The 13,344-nt window shown below is 41.6% G+C and overlaps 1 long non-coding RNA gene and 4 other non-coding genes across 5 annotated transcripts; 3 read left to right on the plus strand and 2 right to left on the minus strand.

The window, feature by feature from the left end:
* Positions 1-587: 587 nt before the first annotated feature.
* Positions 588-1,633, minus strand: LOC311368608. The gene is made up of 2 exons (XR_014639977.1): positions 1,585-1,633; positions 588-905 (listed from the first exon to the last, which is right to left on the minus strand). It is a non-coding gene; the product is annotated as an uncharacterized lncRNA (long non-coding RNA).
* Positions 1,634-5,459: 3,826 nt separating this feature from the next.
* AC3HAE_038945 (transfer RNA asparagine (anticodon GUU)) lies at positions 5,460-5,533 on the minus strand. The gene has a single exon. It is a non-coding gene; the product is annotated as a tRNA-Asn (tRNA).
* A 688-nt stretch (positions 5,534-6,221) lies between these two features.
* AC3HAE_038906 (transfer RNA lysine (anticodon CUU)) lies at positions 6,222-6,294 on the plus strand. Its single transcript has one exon. It is a non-coding gene; the product is annotated as a tRNA-Lys (tRNA).
* Positions 6,295-9,907: 3,613 nt separating this feature from the next.
* Positions 9,908-9,981, plus strand: AC3HAE_039029 (transfer RNA asparagine (anticodon GUU)). The gene has a single exon. It is a non-coding gene; the product is annotated as a tRNA-Asn (tRNA).
* A 1,733-nt stretch (positions 9,982-11,714) lies between these two features.
* AC3HAE_039152 (transfer RNA asparagine (anticodon GUU)) lies at positions 11,715-11,788 on the plus strand. Its single transcript has one exon. It is a non-coding gene; the product is annotated as a tRNA-Asn (tRNA).
* The last annotated feature ends 1,556 nt before the right edge of the window (positions 11,789-13,344 follow it).

Here is a 13,344-nt window from a genome sequence, read left to right on the forward strand (position 1 = left end):
GGCAAGACCACATTAGTACAGAAGAACTATTAGAAAGAGCCGACATGAGGCCACTGAGCGAGGAAGTAAAGAGGAGAAGATGGAAGATGATTGGTCATATACTAAGGCAGGACCAAAATAATGACTGCAATATTGCAATGACCTGGGCACCTGAAGGGAAAAGAAGAAGAGGGAGACCAAAGACCACCTGGAGACGTACAGCGGAGAAAGAAAGAGAAGAGGCGGGGTGGAGATCATGGGCCGAGGCAAGAACAACTGCTGTCGACCGGGAAAAGTGGAAGCGCTCTGTGGAGGCCCTATGTGCCACCAAGGCATGAAGTGGATAAAGAGAGAAAGAGAGATGAATCCAGGTGTAACTGAAACACAACTTGTCACAGCCAAGAAGCACCTATGGAGAAATGTAATCTAGAGCGTAATCTTGACTCTTCCTACCGGTTCTCTCGGTAAGAAAAAAAAATATTGATCCCTTTAATGGGATGGAATGGATGTCTAAGATGATCTAAGCTCAGGGCCGGCACTAGCCATTTGGGTGCCCAAAGCACAAATGCATTGTGGTGCCCCCCCGAAAATCATCAATCAAACATCAATTCAGTAATTGTCAGTACGTTTCTCTTTATTTCCTAAATAACTTCTCAACATTAATGTTTTGCAAAATGTAATGTGCAAATAAAGAGAAATTAAAATCTTGATAAAAGACTACACTAATTTTGCATTAACAATAGCACCAAACATTAACATAAGTCCTGAACTAGTAGTTGATGGTTGTTGGTCAGGGCTGGGTGCTGTTGCAGAGTCTGCAGAGATTGGTGGTTGATGATGTGTGCTTGAACTGCTGGTGGATGGTTGATCATCTAAATCTTCCTCCTGGTCTTGAGGAACTCCTTGCACATATCTAAGCATTGACCCTGCATTCAGAAATACAAGAAAAAATACTCAGGGATTGTACACTGAAATACAGTTTTGCACCTTGATTCAAAAACAATATTACACATTAATTACAGGTTTAAGTAAGCCAATGTGTAAATCACTGATGCATGACAACATTTAAAACTATTTTACCTTTAAGACAATGATTGATGGCTCACAATATAAAAAAAACAACTACATAATTTGAAAACTATGAATGTGAAGGGAGGGGGATATACATAACTAAGATTTCTTTATTTTCTTTCAAATTGTAGTTTCACCTGCAGATGTCGCCCTGCAGATGCAAGGTTTCTCAGAATTCATGTTACCAGGAGCCATTCTCCATTCATCAACTCATTACTTTAAAGTATCATCTGTAGCATTACTTTTTCCACTACAGTACACAATTGCATACTTGTTGGTTCACAGTACACATGCATAACGTCATAAGGTAGGCTACATAACAAACGCCAAATAAACGTCCTGAAATGCAGTAGACCTATATAAGTAAACTTGGCTAATACTTGGCTGACGACTTCTGATGGCTAAAATAATATAGGAGCTAACGTTAGTTTGTTGACGTTAACGGTAACGTTAACATTACCTGGCATGAGCATAGACATTCATACAAGGACTAAATTACAGAATTAGCCATTTTTATTTAAAACATTGTCTTACCTGCCATCGACGTGCGTGCATCATCTCGCTGTCTCTTCTTTTTTCTCTTCTTGATGCCTTTTCGAGGCCATGTCCAAACACAGGTGTCTGCCAAACTTGAGAATGATCTAATCGAACATACCACTGGGATGTGGGGGAGGGGGGCACCAAGGGGAGAGAGAGAGGGCCGCACAGGAGACGCATCTTTTTCTCGAGCAAATGTTACTTTTGTATTGCTATTAACACGTTTTACACATGTTCATTTTAAATATATTGTGTTATTATGATGATGATTTTTATTTTTTTATTTTTTGGTGCCCCCCCAGACACTTGGTGCCCTACGCGCAGTGCGTGTTCTGCGTGTGCGGAGCGGCGGTACTGTCTAAGCTCCTCCCTCCCTGTGGCCCCCGGCACTAATGTTTGATGCGGCTGACAATGCTTACGGAAAGTTACGGAATGTATTTATTATTTTTCCAACCAGAGAAAGAAAGAACTGGAATAATCAAAAAGGACAACGTCTTTCAACGACTTACATCGGCTATTCTACACTGAGCCAGGAGGACATGTCCGAGGGCCGAGGCCCTTGTCAACTAATCACCGCGTGTTGTCGAGTGGCAGAAACAGCATGGATACTGGTAGGCCTACGTTAAGGTAATTACTTTTAATTTAATTAACTCTCTGTCGTTTGCTCTCCTACATTTGTATAACCTAGCTGAAAACACGTTTACCAACAAACAAACCAAAAATACAAAATGTAGCCGTCTCGCCAACTTTATCCACTGTGGTTGACTAGTCTCGGCAGAAAGCTTTTTATTTTATTTTACCTGAAATATTCCCATTGAGATTCAAAATTGCCCATTGACATTCCCTTTTTCTAAGGGAGTCTAGGCCAATAAAGCAGCATGAAAACAAACGTTTCACATTGAACATTTAAAAAAGAAAATTCACATTTAAAATATAATACGAGACACAAAACACAATAAGACAAATCACAATGAAGCATCAATTCCATTGTCACTAAGTCAGTGCTCAGTAACCGGACATGTTTGTGGTTAAATAGTCCTTAATCCTGTTTTTGTAATTGTTCGTGGTGATTTGGCAATCTGTAGCTTGACGGTGCAAAAGGCTAAAGAGGCTGAACACTTGTGATGGCGATGACCAATATCACGATACACTTGTTAGCCGACTCTTGGGACATTGTAGGCAATTAACTATAGAAACAAATGTTTTTATTTGTTAGTGTAATAACTCGATGTGCGTTCACACCAAAAGCGAAGCGAATATAGCACAGCGTGTTCACACTAGTGATGGCTTGTTCGTCGTCGTTCGTTCTGCGAGACTCGCGAGTCAGCGGCGAGTCTCGCAGAACGAACGAGACGAACGACGACGAACGAGTCGCTGTTCGTTCACTGACTGTGTTTAGCGGTGAAGACTCGAGGACTGAGAAGCAGTACCGCCGCTCCGCACACGCAGAACACGCACTGCGCGTAGGGCACCAAGTGTCTGGGGGGGCACCAAAAAAAAAAAAAATCATCATCATAATAACTAAATATATTTATATATTATTATATTTATATTAATATTTAAAATGAACATGTGTAAAACGTGTTAATAGCAATACAAAAGTAACATTTGCTCGAGAAAAAGATCTCCATAAGTCTCCTGTGCGGCCCTCTCTCTCTCCCCTTGGTGCCCCCCTCCCCCACATCCCAGTGGTATGTTCGATTAGATCATTCTCAAGTTTGGCAGACACCTGTGTTTGGACATGGCCTCGAAAAGGCATCGAGAGTCGGGGGCATCAAGAAGAGAAAAAAGAAGAGACAGCGAGATGATGCACGCACGTCGATGGCAGGTAAGACAATGTTTTAAATAAAAATGGCTAATTCTGTAATTTAGTCCTTGTATGAATGTCTATGCTCATGCCAGGTAATGTTAACTTTACCGTTAACGTCAGCAAACTAACGTTAGCTCCTATATTATTTTAGCCATCAGAAGTCGTCAGCCAAGTATTAGCCAAGTTTACTTATATAGGTCTACTGCATTTCAGGACGTTTATTTGGCGTTTGTTATGTAGCCTACCTTATGACGTTATGCATGTGTACTGTGAACCAACAAGTATGCAATTGTGTACTGTAGTGGAAAAAGTAATGCTACAGATGATACTTTAAAGTAATGAGTTGATGAATGGAGAATGGCTCCTGGTAACATGAATTCTGAGAAACCTTGCATCTGCAGGGCGACATCTGCAGGTGAAACTACAATTTGAAAGAAAATAAAGAAATCTTAGTTATGTATATCCCCCTCCCTTCACATTCATAGTTTTCAAATTATGTAGTTGTTTTTTTTATATTGTGAGCCATCAATCATTGTCTTAAAGGTAAAATAGTTTTAAATGTTGTCATGCATCAGTGATTTACACATTGGCTTACTTAAACCTGTAATTAATGTGTAATATTGTTTTTGAATCAAGGTGCAAAACTGTATTTCAGTGTACAATCCCTGAGTATTTTTTCTTGTATTTCTGAATGCAGGGTCAATGCTTAGATATGTGCAAGGAGTTCCTCAAGACCAGGAGGAAGATTTAGATGATCAACCATCCACCAGCAGTTCAAGCACACATCATCAACCACCAATCTCTGCAGACTCTGCAACAGCACCCAGCCCTGACCAACAACCATCAACTACTAGTTCAGGACTTATGTTAATGTTTGGTGCTATTGTTAATGCAAAATTAGTGTAGTCTTTTATCAAGATTTTAATTTCTCTTTATTTGCACATTACATTTTGCAAAACATTAATGTTGAGAAGTTATTTAGGAAATAAAGAGAAACGTACTGACAATTACTGAATTGATGTTTGATTGATGATTTTCGGGGGGGCACCACAATGCATTTGTGCTTAGGGCACCCAAATGGCTAGCGCCGGCCCTGCTGAGAAGTCACGAGAACCAGACGGGCAACAACATCCCGATTCCGAACATGAAGCGCTCAATCAGCTACAAGGAACTTAGTTAATGTTGTGTTGATTGATGACCGTTTGCACCATTGCACGATCGTGATTCGTTTGAGAATGAGAACGAGGGAGGAGCTGAGTCTGACCGACTCGGCTGAGAACGTGCATTCACGATTCGTTTGAACGAGAATGAGGGAGGAGCCGAGTCTGACCGCCTCAGTGACTGAGAATCATGATTCACCGCTACCGGAAATGCAAACGAAGACCGAAGAACGAACGACTCTTCTTGGCGAACTGACCGACGCAAACTGATTCATTCAAACAAATCATGAAATCCACCACTAGTTCATGCTAGTTTCATTCTCAACCATGGCTGAGAGAACCACCACGAGTCGTTACTTGTTGTGGAAGTACCAGAGGTGTTGGAGAACCAAACGCAATCGCTTTCTCCTCCATGTTGCGGTTCAATCTGGACTTCATGGAGTGAACGCTGATATGCTGTCAAGACAAAGCATCAAGCAGAAAAGTTTAATGGTGCGTTCACAACCAGAAAGAAGGGGCGGCGCGGAATCCATACAAAGTCAATGCAAAGACGCGTTTGGAGGCAAATTTTTCGCAAAAAAAATAAATTAATAAATTTAAAAAAAAGAAATACCAATATACGCGTGGACGAGATCTGAACTGAAAGAAGGTTTATTGATGAACACAACCTTAAAGCCTTATTAAAGGCGGGGTTGTGTGTTCTGGTCTGATTTTGTTTTAAACACAAAGGAATTCACCCACACATGAGAGTAACATGCTCTATTGAATGTGCTGGTGTGTTCAGCCATTTACTGAAAGGTTGGTGGTTCTTGACAAAGCTGGGCCAGATGGCTTTTAAACCCCTAGACAGCACATAAGCCAGCCAGCTAGCATATGATACGCTGTTCAGTCAAAATGTAGCACGTCCCTGGGTGGGCTTGAACCACCAACCTTTCGATTAACAGTCGAACGCGCTAACCAATTGCGCCACAGAGACATGGATCAAGAGTAACATGTGTGTTTTAGAAACCAGAACATGTTAGCTATGACTAGGTTTGCAACAAATGTTTGACATAAAAATACAGGAACATTTAGTACAAACTAAGCCATTGACATGCAGATACGTTGTGCTTTTTTAAACACACATGATTATGTTGTTTCATTTATTTGTGGCGCAATCGGGTAGCGTGTTCAACTGTTTGTCGAAGGGTTGGTGGTTCAAGCCCACCCAGGGACGCGCAGTTATTAACTAAACCAGGTGTCACCGTAATTAACAGCCCAAACCTTTGACCTGTCATATGGGAAAAAATTAACTGTGTTTCAAAGAGTAGATTTTATAGAACTAGTCACTAGTCACTAGTCATTTCCCTTTCAACCATATGCTAGGGGAAGAGCTAGCTGGCATCTGTGCTGTCTGGGAAACAATATGTTCCACTTCACCAAGTCTAACAATCAAATCATGGAGTTTTTTACTTAAAAGCCATAGTTATGAAGTTGTACAAATGCCACATTGAAGGTGGTCACAGAGGGGGAAAGCTTGTTCTCAAGCCCCTCCCCCCCATGTCCTCTTTATCAATGGGCCATAAAATGTGGTCATTTTCCGTCAACATTGAAGACATCAATGTCAAAGTAATTTAACGCTCAGGATTCTTTTTTTTCTATTGCTTGCCTGTGAAAATTTTACAGCCCGGCTAGCTCAGTCGGTAGAGCATGAGACTCTTAATCTCAGGGTCGTGGGTTCGAGCCCCACGTTGGGCGCGATCATCTTTTTACTTAGCCCATCTGGTGGAATGTTCACAGTAAAGATTAAGGAGTGGTTCTTGGTTCTGTTTGATAGATCCACACTGAATGTCATACTGTCAGCTTGTTATGGGTTTGAGTCCCACGTTCTGCATTGATATTTTTCACATGTTAGAGTGGGGGCAAGGTTCTGAAAACTGTTTTCTGCAATGGAATCAGCTGGAGAAAGTGAAAATAGGCTGCAACTACGGTTTTGTGGCTGCAACATTTTTCACAGACGGCCATGAAGTCGTTCAAGTGCAGAAACATGCATGTGCTTAAAGTGTAGACTGAGTACACTACTAATAAACATTGTATCGCCATCACTCAGTCGGGAATAGTTCATTTTTTTTGTTACACATTTTTTTTGATAGCCCAGTGAGTGGCTGAATCAAAGCGATTGATTTGTCTCTGTGTTGGCATCAGGGGTCTTTCTTTCTTGCAGAGCTGTAGTCAAGACCCCCTTTGTCGAGTCCAAGACCAGGGGCCTCATGTACAAAGCTTGCTTACGCACAAAAAAGCTGCGTAAACAACTTCTCACGCAAACGTTCGGATGTACAAAGACTGACTTGACGTGAGAAAGTGCGGTTCTCCACGCAAACTAAATGCCTGGCTTACGCACATTTCTGCTGCATTTTGTCAGTTGGCGGCACATAGAGGCAATGCAGCGCAACAACATTAGGCCTACTCGATCACGAGTCATGAAGTAATATTGCAATATGAGGCTAGTTCAAAGTGGATTTGAACGTCGGGATGTGTGATCTTAAATGCACTTCAATCATACATTATTGTTGTCGAGACGCATAATGTGACACTGTTGTTGATATTAGGCTAAACGTAAACAGACCCATAAAAATATATATTACTATTGGAGTTAAAAGGAAATTAAAAGGAAGCCCCAGCAATATTATTTTCAGTGATGACTTGTTTATTAAACGTTACATATTTCATGACCACGCATGACATCGCTAATGGATCTCTCTTCACGCATATGTCGTCAGATTCTTGACTGCAGTATTATTATTTGATGTTGCGTGGAGTAAGAACAAGCCATTGTTACTTAAATTCAATCTATCAATGAACCAGTCGGTCGATTTCGAATTATGTACATATTATTGACACCTTGGGTGTATGGGAACAACCAGTCAGCATGCATCCAAATAAATGAGAATATAAAAGCATGCGCAAAATGTGGCAATAATCGATAGGTGTGATGGCAGTGTTGGCCTTGTTAGAAGATGGTCGCATTCGAAATGAAGGGTTGTACCAAGACAATTATGATTTTTTGATCAAAAGTGAGCCGATCCCAAATCACAGCTGCCATCCTGAGCAAAGGATGGCAGCTGTGATTTGGGATCGGCTCACTTTGATCAGCTCACAGCTGTGATTTGGGAGCTCCCCGACTCCGCCCGCTGCCCGTCTGACCCACACTTCTCCGGTGGGCAGACACCTTTCTTTTTACGTCCACCTTGATGTCCGAACACTTTTTTTTTATGTCAGCCAGAGTTCGGCTTTCGGCCCCAACCTCGTTGACCGACTTGGCAACATTTTCCCACGCCAGTTTTTTGCTTTTGGTGCTGATTCTGGATGAAAGAGAGCCAAACAAGATCTTATTTCTGGCCTCTACCTCCGAAATCAGCACCTCCACCTCGCATTCACTAAAGTTATTTTTTCTTCCTTTCTCCATTTTCTCCTTTCTCCTAACGAGCGCACTACTGCAGGTTTATTTATACGAATTATCATATTAAATGAGGGAGGAGACTGGGTGGAGAGACGGGCTCGTGCACGTGCGCACAATTTCACGTTAATTGGGATGTACAAAGAGAATCTGCGTGAAATCGTGCTTACGCAAGGATTGATACATCCGGATTTATTTGTGCGCAGCAGCTTTCCAAATTTTGGCGTCCGCAAAGTTTTAGTCAGAAATCCACGCAAGTCTTAGTACATGAGGCCCCAGGTCTTTGTTTAGTCAGAGTCAAAAGAGGTTCGAGTCCAAGCCAAGACTGAGTCCAAATGAGATAGATAGTCAGGACCGAGACCCTAACCCTTATAATTTTTGTGTGATGCTAGAGACACAGTATATCTTCTATTTTAAGATGAGTATATACAAATGATGGAGTTCAGTTTATGTTTGGCAGTTTATGTGTATAAATAAAAATAAAATAAATAAACATTTAAAAAAAATTGATGCAGGTAACTTTATCCCACCATGCTCGGGCAGTTTGAGATAAGATATAGATTCAGATCCTTAAATTTCATTTTTCAAAATGGGGGGGAATTCCCCCTTTAAGAGCTCCACATAGGGGGGATTTTTTAAGTTTAGGGGGGATACTACTTGTGAGCTTAATTAGACTTACCCAACACTAATTTAAGGGATTCTCTTCATTAAATTCCTTATACAAATGTCCTTGTGTGCTATTATTTTAACTGTCGGGTACTGTACTCTGTCTTCTGCTTTATCTTTGGTCAGTTAAAAAATGAAGAAAAGAAGAAATCTAAAGAAATCAAACACTTTTTTCTCAATGAATTCATTAACTTTTAATCATTTTACATGTACCATGGAAACAGTAGTTGCTGACTTATTTTCTTAACTATATACAGTCCTATTAGTTTCTCCCTCTCCTCTCTTAGTCACATCTTTATGGTACATCAGTATCCTGATGTACCATGAATGTGTACCAATTGCGCAATATCAGCAATCGTGCTGAAATTGTAGAGGTACATTTAAGCCAGCAGTCAATTTTTGCATTAGCCTACTGAAAGCTCATAGCGATGGAAATAATTGCCAAGAACAGCACATGGGTCGTGTACAACTTTTGAGAGGGAGAGAACGAGAAGGAGCAAGCGTGAAGGGGTTCTGTGTGCCTGCGTGCGTGAAGGCAAGAAAAACAAAAGTCACTGATATCATCGTATACTATACAGTTATATGGTCATTGTTTTTTTGGCCAAAATATATAATGCATTAAGGCAGGTTATCACCTCTTCTCGTGATATAGATGTACCATTTTTCCCAGAGGGCATCACTTTGTCCCTTTGTAGTCTGAGACTAAAAGTCAGTAGTTCCATAGTTTGGATGTCTTTAATTATGGCTTCCCACTGACTAACCGTGGGAGGTTCTGTGTTGAGCCATCTTCTTGTTATGGCTTTTTTGCTTGCTGCCATGAAGATTTTTAGAAGGTATCTGTCTTTCTTTGTTAACTCTATGTCCATATTACCCAGGTAGAATGATAAACAGGTAAAATTAAAATTATACTGCAAGACTTTTCTGATAGTACGTTGAACTCCTTCCCAGAAAGGTTTAAGAATGGGACAGCTCCGTGTATGACCTGCCATACTGTGTCCACATCCTCTCCAGCATGTAGGTTGTAGTGCTGTCTGTTAAGACTTTTGCTTTGGTGTTATAAAAAATATGATACAATGTTTCCAGGAGAAATCTCAGTTGTGAGGCCGTAGTGGTGATTTCTTGTGTCAACTATATTTGTCCATCGCATTCTTATAAATTTATCAGACAACAAAGTGAAATTTGTGTGGTATTGTCCTGCATTATACTGACCTGACCCTGATCGCCAAATCCTAGTTTGTGGTGCTTCAGGTCTCTGTGGCGCAATCGGTTAGCGCGTTCGACTGTTAATCGAAAGGTTGGTGGTTCAAGCCCACCCAGGGACGGACCATTTTTAACTAAACACCATTATCGTTCACTATTCCCTGTATAGTGTTTATTATATAGGGATCGAACAAATGAGAATTCAGACAATACACTGAACATTTCTGAACGTCATTTGCGTCAGTAAATAGATTTGATAGAACTGCTCTGTCATTTCCCTTCCAACCATATGCTACAGTTGACCTCATGAGTACTGAGTCTCTGAGAGAAGAGCTAGCTGGCTAATGTGCTTTCTAGGAATTCAAAGTATTTAGGAGCTTAGATACGTTCCATTTCACCTTGTCTTATGTTCATATTAGGGGTGTGAACGGTTAAAAAAATTGTAAATGGTTACACAACCCCTTTTTATTCGTGTACACGGTTAACCGTTTTTTATTTTATTTTATTTTTTAAGTGGACCGCAGTCGCGCTATTGAGAATGAGGAGTCACGTGATTTTTGGGGAGGGGAGGGGTTTGAGCCGTCCGCCATGATGGCATCCACGGCTATCGGTTGCCAGGGGCAACGTTGTCAGAGCGGCATAGAGACAGATGAGGAAATACGCAACATAGAGACGCAGGAGACATTACGAGATAGAAATAAAGAAATAAAGAAATAAATGGAGAAGAATAAGGCGAAGGAAAAGGGTCCTAGTGAAAATGCAGAGAACACAAGAAGACATTAGAAACCATTATAGTCAATGTAGGCTATTCCACTGGATACGGCAGCAGTACTTTCTTTTTGAAAGTTGCCGGTTCGCAGCCGTGTCTCAGAACACTTTTACAGCCATTCAGTTTATGATCTTTATTCATTAATTGCGCCGCGGCCGAACTGACGCGGATATTCTCTGTTATTATGTAAGCATAAGCACCGCGGAAACCACTGCTGTCAAAAGACGCTGATCCATTTTCACTGTTGACGCGAGTTGCTCTAGTTCTACTTCCACGGCCCTGCAGCGGGCAATTATCGGACAAGATTGTCCGTGTGTGATGTTCCGTCTTGTGTTCGAATCTCATGTATTTGTATTTACGATCGGAGAGCAACAAATGGGCTGAGATTCTCTTTATGTGTGTGGTGTACATCCGACTCAAAAATCGCATAAGATTAAAAAATCTTGTAGTGTGGGACAACTGCGTTGTCCATTTAGGGAACCTGACAAACTGTAACCCACTGTTCTTATGGTTTCCTCGACGATCGTGTGAGGCAATGAAGCAGTTTTTAACGCAGCAGTTATTTCCAGGCATTGTTAACAGAGTAAAGAATTTCAACAACCTCCTCTGCTAGCAGCTACCGTGTCAACAATAACGCAAAGCTCAGCCACTCTGAGGGGGGTACCTTCCAACATGGCGGAAAGGGGGGGAGTGAAACTTACGTGTTACATGACGTAATGCACGGTGGTCAGTTACCCAACATTTATCACGTGCATTTCTTAGCACATTAACGTTGTCAAAGTGGAACATTTGTAGCTTTATTAATCTCTAAATAAATAGTACGTGTTAATTTTGATTGAAGATTTTGAATTTTTTTTTTTTTCGGTTTTCGTTTACTGATTTTTCCTAAACGGTTATGATTTACTAACTGGTTACACGTGTACACGTGTACCCGTTCACACCCCTAGTTCATATCATGGGAATAATGGCCATAATACAATCTCATTGCCATTTACTGTTTCACAGGAATATTAGTTGCAAACTTGGCCATAGCGGCCATACAGATAAGTTCTGCTTTCTACAACACACATGTCATTTCTGAAATATGTCTCTGTGGCGCAATCGGTTAGCGCGTTCGACTGTTAATCGAAAGGTTGGTGGTTCAAGCCCACCCAGGGACGTTTCATTTTTAACTGAACACCATGTCAAGTGAAGCAACAGCCCAAACTTTGACCTGTGATAAGGGAAATAATGAACTGTGTTTCCGAGAGTAGATTTGATAGAACTACTGTCTTATTTCCTTTCTAAACATATGATACAGTTGAACCCTTGGCTACTGATTGTCGGAGGTAAGAAGCTGGCAGGCTTATGTACTGTCTGTCTTATGATCATATCATTGATATTGTATTTTACTTAAAAGCCATCCGGCCCTCATTGCTCTAGAACCACCAACCTTTTGATGAATGGCTGCACACCCCAGCACATGGTAAAGCATGAGATACTTACTCTGTGTGTGCATGCCAGGGGTGGGTAGATGACTTTTCGCCTTGCTAGTTAGTAATCCATGCCACCATGTCAGGATCCACCTGCATTGCTTGGAGCTTCTCAGCCAGCCGGACTGGCTTGATGGTGTCGAAAGCACTGGAGAAACTGAAAAACATGATCCTCACCATGCTTTGAGGCCTCTCCAGGTGCGTGTAAGCTCTGTGAAGCAGGCAGATGATGGCATCCTCCACGCCACTGTCAGTCTGGTACACGAACTGCAGTGGGTCCAGGCAGTCACGCACCAAGGGCCTGAGGTGATTCCGAAATGTGCAACTCACCACGTGGTTAGAAATTATCCAAATACCCGAGACAGGACCAATAGTCAAAATTTTGGTGTCAACCACTCTATTTCATCCTAGACAAACGAGAAAGGGGGGCTAAATGTTAAAAAAATCTGAATTGTATGTATCATAATTCGCAATTATTTTCTTTTTACAAACTTAACATTTAAGGGGGCCACAGGTTGTTGGGCTTGTTGGGTCCTGGAATTTAAATCATATCTGATTTATCAATGGGCCATGAAATATGGCTATTTTCTATGAATATTTGAAGACATCAATGTCAAGGTGATTTAACACCCAGGATTCCTTTTTTTTTTGTTTGTTCCTTTCAAATGTTGTTTAGGTTATTGGAAGCCCGGCTAGCTCAGTCGGTAGAGCATGAGCCTCTTAATCTCAGGGTCGTGGGTTAGAGCCCCACGTAGCCCATCTGGTGGAATGTTCACAAAATAATAACTACGTTCATACCAAATGCCACATTTGTGACCTGGTCGCAGTGTCACCTGAGTTTGGTCCGCGACAAGTCATAATCCGTCGGTGTAGTTATTTGTGCAAGTTTTATCATTATATATAGAGCTCCGGGAGTCGCAAACGGCAACAATCACTTTCTCCTCCATGCTGTGGTTCACTCCGGACTGCAGGGAATGGTTGGCCAGTTGAATGCTGATTGGCTGTTACGTTACGTCACTCAGGGAGTGAGTGCTGATTGGCTGTAATCACGCAAATGTCACAGCAAAGTTCAAATATTTCAACTTGTGTCGCGCTGCTAAATCCTTGTGAACGCGCTCGCCCGTGCCAGGGCGTTCATGCCATGCCACATGTCAAATCTTGCCGCAGGTTTTTCTAGCGACAAAAGCTGCCTGATACGTGCCTCAACGTTGACTTTGTATGGAGTCGCGTCGCCCCGTCGCTTT

This window comes from Micromesistius poutassou (genome assembly GCF_964030765.1).
Source record: "Micromesistius poutassou genome assembly, chromosome: 23".
NCBI lineage: Eukaryota > Metazoa > Chordata > Actinopteri > Gadiformes > Gadidae > Micromesistius > Micromesistius poutassou.